The sequence below is a fragment of the Phocoena sinus genome, chromosome 9 (assembly GCF_008692025.1).
Source record: "Phocoena sinus isolate mPhoSin1 chromosome 9, mPhoSin1.pri, whole genome shotgun sequence".
NCBI classification, from domain to species: domain Eukaryota; kingdom Metazoa; phylum Chordata; class Mammalia; order Artiodactyla; family Phocoenidae; genus Phocoena; species Phocoena sinus.
The window spans coordinates 84,298,497-84,311,304 of NC_045771.1; positions in this window are offsets into that span (position 1 = coordinate 84,298,497).

Consider the following 12,808-nt stretch of genomic DNA (forward strand, 5'->3'; position numbering starts at 1 on the left):
GTGTAACCCTAATTACCTCCCAAAGGCCCCACCTCCTAATACCACCCCATTGAGGGTTAGGGTTTCACATTTGAAATTTGGGAGGACACAAACATGCAGTCCATAACACCCAGATAACAAAATATTTAGATGGAACATAATAACTATAACCAAATATTTGAAAAACTTTAATGTGTAAGAGAATACACATTTATTGGGAGTTGTTTCAGAAGTTCAATAACAATAAGAACAAATAAAGATAATAAGATAAAAACTAGAGTTGACTTTTATCAAAGCAAAACTTTTGTTTACAATTGGAAGGACTATCATATATGGGATAAATTGCATTTGATTTCTAAATTCATAATGAGTGAATTTCTCCAGGAATCACTGAATAATCATTTTTAAGGAATGCTCTGGTGGAGATTTTTTTTATGAGGCAAAAGAATCCCGGATGTACTCTAACTAAACCTATGCATTTGATGTTAGAGAAGAAGAAATCAGGGAAATGCGGATATGCTCTGGCATCTTATTCTGATATTACTTTGCCATGTAGGAAGATGACTTGCCTGGAGCAGGATAGAGTCCAGGATTAGCTTAATATCACATTGTAAAGCATGCTTCACACACATGGGGGGTTTAGCTAGCACCCTAGAGCACAGTTAATGAATTATTTTTAGACTGTTCTGCAATTTTTTCAACTAGGCTTAAACATGACAGCTAAGGAAAGTTAAAACATTTTATTCTATAAAGTTCAAAGTGGAAAGGAAGCATTAGCAATGCAAGTTTCCCCATGATGTTCTATCAGTGTTATTCAACTTTCTTCAGGGGATTAAAGGATAATTTTTATTCTTGACCAATCTTGAGTCTCACTGCAAGACTTGCTTAGCTGCAGCACAAGGATAGATCTTTGAAAATGACTTTCCAATCGCTGGCTATTTAACACAGTAAATGAAGTACTAGACCAATATAAAGAGAGATGTTTATTATAAATGTAACTAAATGAAAGTGCAAAATTCTGCTTAAAATGAATAACTTTGACCACGCAAACAGCATAGTAGTCAAATAGATGCATGTATCAAAAATATGTATGGGATAAATGTCTATGTATAGGTACACAACTATAGTATAATGTTAATAATCTTGGTGGCTTATCTTAGTTATTATTTTATTTTTAAAAGAATACATTTTCAGTCTTAACTACCTGCTCATATAAAAATCATATGTGCTTAGAAACTTCACATCTCAAATTAATTTAAATTATACATAAAGATTTACTTTAAGGGTCTTTGGTCTTTTGGAAAATTAGTTTACATTTCTAGCATCTCAGTGATAAGATATAGTGCCAAATTGCTATTGCTGAGAAAGCACATTCATATAAAATGCAGGTTCCTTCACCAGAGATCTTTAACTTCCATGCATGGAGAATATGCTTTTGAATATAAGAAACTTCTGATGAAACCTAAGAAAAAGTAAGATGCAAATGCAAAACTCGAGTCCAGCTAGAAACAAAACAAGTAACCACTGAAATGCAAACATTATGAGAAAGAAGACTTCATTTACGTTATTCCCCATAGTACTCTTGGTGCCTGTGATAGCAGAGGACATATAATAGGTACTCAAGTGATTAAATACATGAATGAACAAAGGTTAAAGAAATATTATTTGATTTCATTCACAGAATTGCTTACTCAGAGAAATGAAGCAGAACTCAGAAATAATAACATGTGTAAGTGTAATTTTACCAGAGAAAATTAAAAGTATAGTAAAAAAAAGGATATTGTAGGACATTTTCTCATGAGAAACAATAAAAAGTTCCATTCAAATTTGAATGCTATTAATTTATTGGCCGTAATTCAGGTCAGGTAAAATGGTATGGTATTAGAAACACATCTGTAAAACATTTGTGTAAGATTTTAGGGAATAATTTCAGAGACTTTCCTATGCTAGAATTCCCAAATTCACCTGTTGTAAAACAAAAAAAAAACCCCAAACATTAAAAAAATTACTTTCTCCTTACCATTGAAAACTGTGACCTTTTGCCTTGTTACCTATTCCTTCTAAAGCCAACAGTATCAATTGAAGAATAAAAACCATATGATCATCTCAATAGATGCAGAAAAAGCTTTTGACAAAATTCAACACCCATTTATGATAAAAACCCTCCAGAAAGTAGGCATAGAGGGAACTTACCTCAACATAATAAAAGCCATATATGACAAACCCACAGCCAACATCATCCTCAATTGTGAAAAACTGAAACCATTTCCACTAAGATCAGGAACAGGACAAGGTTGCCCACTCCCACCACTATTATTCAGCTTAGTTTTGGAAGTTTTAGCCACAGCAATCAGAGAAGAAAAAGAAATAAAAGGAATCCAAATTGGGAAAGAAGTAAAGCTGTCACTGTTTGCAGATGACATGATACTATAGATAGAGAATCCTAAAGATGCTACCAGAAAACTACTAGAGCTAATCAATGAATTTGGTAAAGTAGCAGGATACAAAATAATGCAAGAAATCTCTTGCATTCGTATACACTAATGATGAAAACTCTGAAAAAGAAATTAAGGAAACACTCCCATTTACCACTGCAACCAAAAGAATAAAATACCTACTAATAAACTAACTAAGGAGACAAAAGACCTGTATGCAGGAAACTATAAGACTCTGATGAAAGAAATCAAAGATGAATCAAACAGATGGAGAGATATACCATGTTCTTGGACTGGAAGAATCAACATTGTGAAAATGACTATACTACCCAAAGCAATCTACAGATTCAATGCAATCCCTACCAAATTATCAATGGCATTTTTCACAGAACTAGAACAAAAAAGTTCACAATCTGTTTTGAAACACAAAAGACCCCGAATACCAAAGCAACCTTGAGAAAGAAAAACTGAGCTGGAGGAATCAGGCTCCCTGACTTCAGACTATACTACAAAGCTACAGTAATCAAGACAGTATGTTACTGGCACAAAATCAGAAATATAGATCAATGGAACAGGATAGAAAGCCCAGAGATAAACCCATGCACATATGGTCACCTTAGTTTTGATAAAGGAGGCAAGAATATACAATGGAGAAAGGACATCCTCTTCAATAAGTGGTGCTGGGAAAACTGGACAGCTACATGTAAAAGAATTAAATTAGAACACTCCCTAACACCAAACACAAAAATAAACTCAAAATGGATTAAAGACCTAAATGTAAGGCCAGACACTATAAAACTCTTAGAGGAAAACATAGGCAGAACACTCTATTACATAAATCACAGCAAGATCCTTTTTTGACCCACCTCCTAGAGAAATGGCAATAAAACCAAAAATAAACAAGTGGGACCTAATGAAACTTAAAAGCTTTTGCACAGCAAAGGAAATCATAAACAAGACAAAAACAGAACCCTCAGAATGGGAGAAAATATTTGCAAATGAAGCAACTGACAAAGGATTAATCTCCAAAATTTACAAGCAGCTCAAAATCAAAAAAACAAACAGCCCAATCCAAAAATGGTCAGAAGACCTAAATAGACATTTCTCCAAAGAAGATATACAGATTGCCAACAAACACATGAAAGAATGATCAACATCATTAACCATGAGAGAAATGCAAATCAAAACTACAATGAGATATCACCTCACAGCAGTCATAATGGCCATCATCAAAAAATCTACAAACAATAAATGCTGGAGAGGGTGTGGAGAAAAGGGAAACCTCTTGCACTGCTGGTGGAAGTGTAGATTGATACAGTCAGTATGGAGAACAGTATGGAGGTTCCTTAAAAAACTAAAAATAGAGCTGCCATATGACCCAGCAATCCTACTGATGGGTATATACCCTGAGAAAACCATAGTTCAAAAAGAGTCATGTACCACAATGTTCACTGCAGCTCTGTATACAATAGCCAGGACATGGAAGCAACCTAAGTGTCCACTGACAGATGAATGGATAAAGAAGATGTGGCACATATATACAATGGAATATTACTCAGCCATAAAAAGAAATGAAATTGAGTTATTTGTAGTGAGGTGGATGGACCTAGAGTCTGTCATACAGAGTGAATTAAGTCAGAAAGAGAAAAACAAATATCATATGCTAACACATATATATGGAATTAAAAAAAAGTGGTCATGAAGAACCTAGGGCCAGGACGGGAATAAAGACGCAGACCTACTAGAGAATAGACTTGAGGACACGAGGAGGGTGAAGGGTAAGCTGGGATAAAGTGAGAGAGTGGCATGTACATTTATACACTACCAGATGTAAAATAGCTAGTGGGAAGCAGCCACATAGCACAGGGTGATCAGCTCGGTGCTTTGTGACCACCTAGAGGGGTGGGATCGGGAGGGTGGGTGGGAGGGAGATGCAAGAGGTAAGAGATATGGGGATATATGTATATGTATAGCTGATTCACTTTGTAATAAAGCAGAAACTAGCACACCATTGTAAAGCAATTATACTCCAATAAAGTTGTTTAAAAAATAAAATAAAAATAAAGCCAACAGTATCAAATTATAATTTATTATAGAAATGGTGGGTTTAAGATGCACCTAAATGATATTGTTAAATTTTGGAGTTACTGAGGCTTCAGAAAGGAAGTCTTACTGCAAAGTAAAATAACAGTTTGAAATGATAAATACCAAAAAGTCAACTCCAAGATGAGCATGATGCCATATGTTCAAAACAGAGTAAAGTATATAAATGAACATTCTAGCTGAGTTTTGTATAATGACTATAAAGAAAACAGATTCGAACTGAAGGTTAGGAGCACCTAACCTTCATGGTAGGTTAACCATAACCTCCAATCCATTGGAGGTATATTGCTTTTCTAGGAATCCGAATGGAGCAGAAGTAGTCACTAGCTGGGTATTAAAAAGCAACAAAAAAAGGACAAGGATCCAATAGGTTTGGTCTGGAACCGGGATTAGTTTCTAGGCAAAGAAAATAATTACTAATAAAATAATTGTACTTCAAACGAGCTGAAGAAACACAGGAACATAAGACTAATTCTAGACTGCCCACCAGAGTCCAGTTTGCATGAGTACATCCTAGTCAAGACAATGTGAGGGTCGTTGCTCTGTTCATTCGTTAACTCACTCAACCTACATTTTTCTTTTTCTTTTGAAATGGATTAAATTTCACAAGAAGTTGTAAAAATAGTGCAGAGAGGTCCCACAAAGGTAATATACTTTTAAAAATAATATTTACATAACCATTATACATTGTCAGAAACAGGAAATGGACATTGGTAAAATAGTATTAACTCAAATATAGTCATTATTCTGATTTCACCAGGCTTTACATCTTTTTTTTTCTTTTTTTGATGTATGGTTGTACACAATTTTATCACATATATAGATTAAACTTTACCACAGTCAGGAACTGTTGAAACACCACAAAGAAACTACCTGGTGTTACTCCTTAATAATCATACCTTTCCCCAACTCTAAGTCCTGGTTACCACTTTTTTGTTCTCTATCCCTATAATTTTATCACTTTAAGAATGTTAAACAAATGGAATCATATAATACGTGGTTAGAATTTTGTTCTGTTTTTGTTTGTTTGTTTGTTTTCATTTTTTTTCTTTGATCAGCACAATGCCCTTGAGATCCATTAAAGCTATTGCAGGTGTCAAATTTTATTTCTTTTTATTGCTGATTTTGTATTCTACTGTATGAATATATCACAGTTTATCTATTCACTTAGTTGGAAGACACTTGGGTTATTTCCAGATTTTAGCTGTTATGAATAAAACAGCTATGAACATTCATTTACTGCAGTTATTCATTCTTAGTTGGGTAAGAAATTGCCTACTAGCAAAGTATGAAGAGTTCCAGTTGCTGTGCATTCTTACCAGTCAACACATATTTATTGAGGACTAAGTACATGCAAGGCACAATACTAGTATCCAAAACTTTAACAAATTGGACATAGCCTTGCCTTTATGAATTAGTAAGGGAGGCAGACTTTATAAAACTGACCAGTTTGTTAAATGGAAAATGTAGAAATGTCCCTCTTTTTCAAGGTTTTCAATAATATTACAGTTCCAACATGTAATACATTCTATAAAAATTATTTAAGACCAATATTAATAAATAATTATTAGAAAGCACCGATTAAATACAATTCCCACATTTTACAAATGACAAAACTGTGGATTGAGGACCTGGTGCCTTCATCATGGTCCTAAAACTATGTATGTCAGAACTTCAGATTAGGACACCAAGTCTCTTGTTGTTATTTTCATATTTTCTCACTACATTACAAGGCCACTAATGAATTATTTTTTTATTTCATAGATGTTACACCTAAAATATTCCTATGCTTTTAGGAAAACTGGTATTATACAAACATCATTTTCCACTGCCAAGAAATGAGTTAAAATAAAAATTAACATTCACTACAATGAAATCAATTAAGAAAGTAATATGGCAATTTGAACATCTCCTTTGAAATAAACACATTATTAAAACATCAAGTGTGAACAGCAATTAAAAAAATCAAATTATAGGCTTAGCATAAGCTTTCTTTTTCTTGGTTATGAGAAAGTAGAAATAGAAATTAAATATGCTCCATTAGTTGGCACTTTATGAAAACTGTTTCAGGGGTACTAGTGTACCTGAACTCACATCTATCTTTCATAGTTTTCAAATTCCAATCTTAAATGAAGTATTTTACATTTTGTAAATTAATATTTGGTTTCCATATTTAATGATTATTTGGTAAGTGTAAGAACTGCATCCAAATAAAATCAGCCTATGTTCTCAACAATTAATGCAAGCAGAAATAAAACAGCTATATTTCTTAGACAAAAGTAATTAGTTATTATATTTGGATAATTGTTGGAAAACACTCATTGTACTGTTGGACTCTGACAATGGAAACACGATCATGTTTTTTTCTTTTTCTAAAGCCAGACAAGGTCTAGGATGACTAGACCTATAAATTATAATATACACTAAAAATCTCTGTAATCGAAACTATGTAGTGCTAATTCATGAAGAGATACAGAGATCATTAGAATATAATAGAAGATACAGAAGTAAAGCTAAGTACAATATATGAAGACATTTAGTATATTGATATCCGAATACCTGAGGCAAAAATCTATTTAAATGCTTCTGGTACAATTTGTTTGCCATTTGGGAAAATACAAGATTATTTCTAATCATTACAGCATATGCAAGAATTAACTCTAACAGGATCAGAGATCTAAATATAAAACATGACGCTATCCAAGTAGCAGAAGAAACCATGAATGAAATTTTCCATAACCTGGATGTAGAGGAAGGTTTTGCAATTAGAATTCAAAATTTCATGCAATAAAAAATGATTAACAAATTGGTCCACATATAAATAATTTTAAAAGACTTTTACATGGCAAACTAAACCAAACGAAAATAACAAAAAAAACATAAACCAAGTCAAAACCTAGATGACAAATTGGAAGAAAATATTTACAACATATATTCCATATAAAGAGTAATATATCAAATATATACAGAATTTTTTAAATATAGGAATTTCTAAAAACTCTTCAAAAAAATAAGCAAAAGTTAAAAACCAAGTTGCATAAAAGATATAATAGCCTTAAATATGAAAATATATTTAACTTCATATATAAAAAAGAGTTACATAAATCAAAACTGCATTTCGATACCATTTCTCGTGTACCAACCCGGCAAAAATTTAGAAATTTGAGAATACATTCTATTGATGAAGCTGTGGAGATATTTTATATATTGTGGGTGAAATGCAAAATGGCAAAAGGCCCTTGTAAGGGAATTTGGTGATATTAATAGACTACCTATGTATTTGTCCTTTGACACAGCCGTCTTGCATCTATGAATTTACCATGAACGTACAGTCTCCATAATACAAAAACATACATGCGCACAATTATTCATTATAGCATTATTTGTAATTACAAAATGTTAAAAACTGTGTAAACACCCACACAATAAGAAATTGATTGAGTTAATATCACACACACATACACAGACACTGTGCAGGTATGTAAAAGAATACAAGAGTTCATAAGTTGATATGGAGTGATGGACTATATCATAACATTTTTAGAAAGCAAATAGCAAAACAGTCCAGAGTATATATGGTATAATATTTCCATATAAGACAGAAGGGAAAATAAGGAAACATCCAAGTATTTGCTAATTTTACAATAAGAAACAGTAAGGACATATAAGAGAACAACACTGGTTATCTACAAGTATAAAAGAGAAAGTGCAAAATGTGAGAGGAATTAACATTTCATTGAATATTGCATTTTTACAGTTTCAAATTTTGGAATCATATCAATGCTCTACATAATTAAAATTTTTAAAAGAATGGAAAAATAAAGCTGCCAATTTAATGCAAACAGACACAAATTAATCAACCATATATCTAAGGAATAAAATCTCCACTAAGTAAAATAAAATAAAATAAAATGAAACAAAAATAAAAACATGAATCAACTTTATAAGCAATTCTTTGACTATATATCCTCAGGTTAAAGAAGAAAAAGAAAAAAAGGCACTCCAAACATATCTTGAACTTTTAAAAATAGGTCTGTTTTTAATTTCTTTGGGGTTTAACAAGTGTGACTGTTTTGTATATGCTATAATATTGAGCAAATGAATAAATATATTTATATTTCTACTGTGGAGGAAGGAAAGTACAACAATGGGTTGGGAAAAGCAAAATAAATCCCTTTGGACATATCTATGTACATATGTATCTATCTCCCACCTCCACCTCTGCCTGGAAATAATGACATTCTATTGGCAATGAACGAACCTAGCATTTAGAAAACTAGATCCTTTTTTCTAAATACTATTCTCCACTAAAAGACAACAGGGAATCTTGGAGAAATAGCTAATTCCAAGGCTGGGTGGAGAAAATTAGGATGAACCTGGAATTTTTCTGTGCCAGAAAATTAAGAAGTGATCAAAAAGTGATGTTAGCATGCTACAATGACCCAGGGATCAACTTGAAGGGGGATCCCTCTGGCCAAATCTGGAACTTGAACCTCTAATTAAATAAAGACATTAATGGATTATAACCCATCGAATAAAATAAGAACCCGTGAATGCAAACTATCAATACAAATAAGTAAACAAATAAATTAAGGAGAATAGAAAAATTCTTCCTTACAATAGAATTATCACTTATAAATGTAGAAGAATAATAGAGTTAGGAAGTTACTATTTTGCACTATCACAGGCAAGAAACAAATAATTGCTAAATTTAGAGGTGAAAATTTTGATGAAGAACAGGAATTCACATAGCCTCAAATTATCTTCCTCAAAACTACATATTAATCACATTAAAAGGGAAAATAATCAGTTTGTAGCAAATAAACCAGCCAACACATCAGCCAAGTGATCAAAATTATCATCACTAAGAGGGAACAAACATCATGGGTGTATAGATGATACCTTAAGAAGGACACAGCATAACATATGTAGTTTTCCAGCCCCTAAATGCATAACCTAAATCTAAACACAAGGAAACACCAGCAAAATCCATGTGAAGAAAATTCAAATAAAATGTCAGACCTATATTATTAAAAACAAAAAAGTCAGTGTCCTGGAAAACAAAGAAAAGTTTAAATAAATGTTCTAGATTTAACCCCTCAAAATTAAATTTAATAGACATTTCAAGTAAATGCATACACAATCATGGATATGATTTTACACCACTAAAAAATAGCCAGAAAGTATATATTGGGACAGTTGAAGAAAATAGAATGTGAAATATAGATAAAAATACACCAATGTTCAATTTCATGAATTTGATCATTTTACTATGGCTATGTAAGAGGAGCTCGTCATTCCTACAGAAATTGTATTAAACCATTAAGTGGTAAATGATGCATGTTGTATGTATCCTCAGAAAAATATTAGACATAGAAAAGTGATGGGACAAAATATTAAAAAATTGATGAATCTGGATAAAGGGCATTTGACATGTCTCAGTATTTTTGATTCAATGCTAAATATTTTGGATAAAAATTTATAATGATTCTGGAATATGTTATTTTTCTTTAAAGAGGGTTAAATTTTTTTGACAACAGATGGTGTATCAGTGGACAGTGGATCAACTCCTCCCAGTGTTGATTCTGTTGAGTGCCATTATTAAAGGGCTATTCTATATCAGTTTTGCTGTTACTTTTAGGCTGTAGTCTTTACTCCTAAAGTATGTGCCTTATACTCAATGTGTGGCTTGACTCCTAGGGTGTCTCCTTCCTGGAGCCTCAACAGAAGACTTTAAGTGTTTGAGAAGATTCTTCCAACATTCCAGGTCTTGACCTTCAACTTCTGTCTCCTCAGTACTATGTGAATGATGAGATTTCTGCTCAGTTTTTTTTGCCTCTGGTTACCATTTATGGCTGGGTTTTAGTTTTAGCTTTTCTTTCCTTTCTCTCTCTCTTTCTTTCTTTTTCTTTCTTTCTTTCTTCTTCTTTCTCTCTTTCTTTTTCTTTCTCTCTCTCTCTCTCTCTCTCTCTCTCCCTCCCTCCCTCCCTCTCTCTCTCCCTCCCTCCCTTCCTTCCTTCCCTCCTTCTTTCTTTCTTTCTATTTTCTTTCTTTCTTTTTTTCATCTTTTTCTTTCTTGTCTCATCTTTCACATGCAAGGATTAGGAATCAACCAACATCTTCAGGGAGATTAGTCTGAAAATTATTTTTACTCGCTATTTCAAGGATTTTGCTTCTCAAGTCCCATCCAATTTAGCAGCTTTAAAATCCTGCCATTGTTTTTCAGCCTTGTGAGACTGCTACTTTTTGCTTGGGTTCTGCTCCATTGTGCAATGAACTGGAAAATGGCTTCAAGGAAAAACCTGGGTGAATGTAGAACTCATCTTATGTGCTTCCATTGTCTCAAAGGTTATAGACCCTCAAACCCTGCCTGCTTTGGTTCCTCTTCAGTGCTTTCAAATAGTTGTTTTATATGTTTTGTCTAGCTTTTATAATTTTTTTGGTGGGAGGATTTACCTGAAACAAGTTACTTTGGTGTAGTCAGAACCAAAACTTTGAAAATTGTTATTTGACTTCACATTTATTATTCTTATTTTAGGGATTCACCCATAGTATAGAGGTAGCAACAGCAGAACTACAGTTTAAATCCAGATCTTTTAATGACAAGTCATCTTTCAGTTATACCTAAAGTGTTATAAGTACTTATTATAAAAGTACTTGCAGAATCTACTGTGTATAAAATTCATTAGAATATATGTTATTTGTGTTAGGCTTATTAACCTTCATATATGCTACATATATATGTGTGTGTGTGTATATATATATATATATTTCCTGCCAAGCACAGTAGAGCTCAGCATATATAAAATCTATTTCCAAGCACCCTATTCTAAAGTGCTATTACTTTTGTGATATGCATTTATTTGACATGACTGATGCTCTCAGGAGAGAACCTAGGGCAGAAGAGAACTTAAACTGTTAACTCAATATCAAAATTGCTAGGATGAGTCATTAACTCTAATGAAGAACGTTTTTTCTTTCCTTTTTATATTTTATTCACTCATGTAATAAATAATAGTCATAATAAAACTATAAAAGCGATAATGATGATTTGGGTGCTTGTATAATTTCACACTTCCAGAAGGGCTAAATCCATCCATGATTGGTTGTTTAAATTATATGTCTTAATATGGCACTTGGTATTTGAAAAAAGAAAATGTATTTTGAGAGAATTTCATACTAAAAATAAATCTGCCTCAATTAGAAAGCTTAGATCCTCATTCTCCTGCTCATTTAGCTTAACGAATGCCATTAGCATGGGCTGTTGATCACAACGGATAAGATATGACTTGCTTTCTCTCTCCCTTAATGTTTTCTAATCCAGGAAAAAAAAAAATCCCCCATCCAGGTTGAGTTTTTATAAGCTTAGTCATTCCTCGTCTGAGAATAAGGATTAATACAAAACAATTCATTTGGAGTTAATTTTGATAAGAACACAGTCAATAAATCCTTGCTTTCCAACTTATCATTTGTGGAAATTCAAACACATTGAAGAATAATATGGATGATAATGCATTAGAGTTTGGAAGATTAAATATATTTATAAAATATATAAAATATGTCTATAACATATAATATGTAGTTTTTTAAAATTAATTAATTTATTTATTTATTGGCTGCATTGGGCCTTTGTTGCTGCGCGTGGGCTTTCTCTAGCTGAGGCGAGTGGGGGCTACTCTTTGTTGTGGTGCGTGGGCTTCTCATTGTGGTGGCTTCTCTTGTTGCAGAGCACAGGCTCTAGGTGTGCGGGCTTCAGTAGTTGTGGTGCACAGGCTCAGCAGTTGCTCAGTGGCATGTGGGATCTTCCCAGACCAGGGATCAAACCAGTGTTCCCTGCATTGGCAGGTGGATTCTTAACCACTGCACCACCAGGGAAGTCCCTATATTTTTTTATTTACTCTGACAAACTGATATAGGTATATATCAGTATGTGTGTGTGAGAGTGTGTGTATATTTATGTATGTATGTATAGCTACCAACTTATTATAACTTCAAAGCTTAACCCCTCTTATTCTCAAAAGGGATAAGTTCCCTTTAGGGAATAAAATAGTTTTTTAGGACAAGCTCCCTGATTCACCAATAGAGAATGTTAAGGGAAATTGTGCCACAATAATATGTCAGTGGAAGAGGGCTGAATAACACTGGCTAGATGACCAAATTAAAGCATATGAACTTTGAAATGGCTTTCTGTTGATATCAGTTTACTTTCATAGTTTACTATATCAGTATAGTAGGTTCTAGAGGAGCAAACTTATTGGTAGAAATTTCAGACCTGGAAGCTGGTACTACAG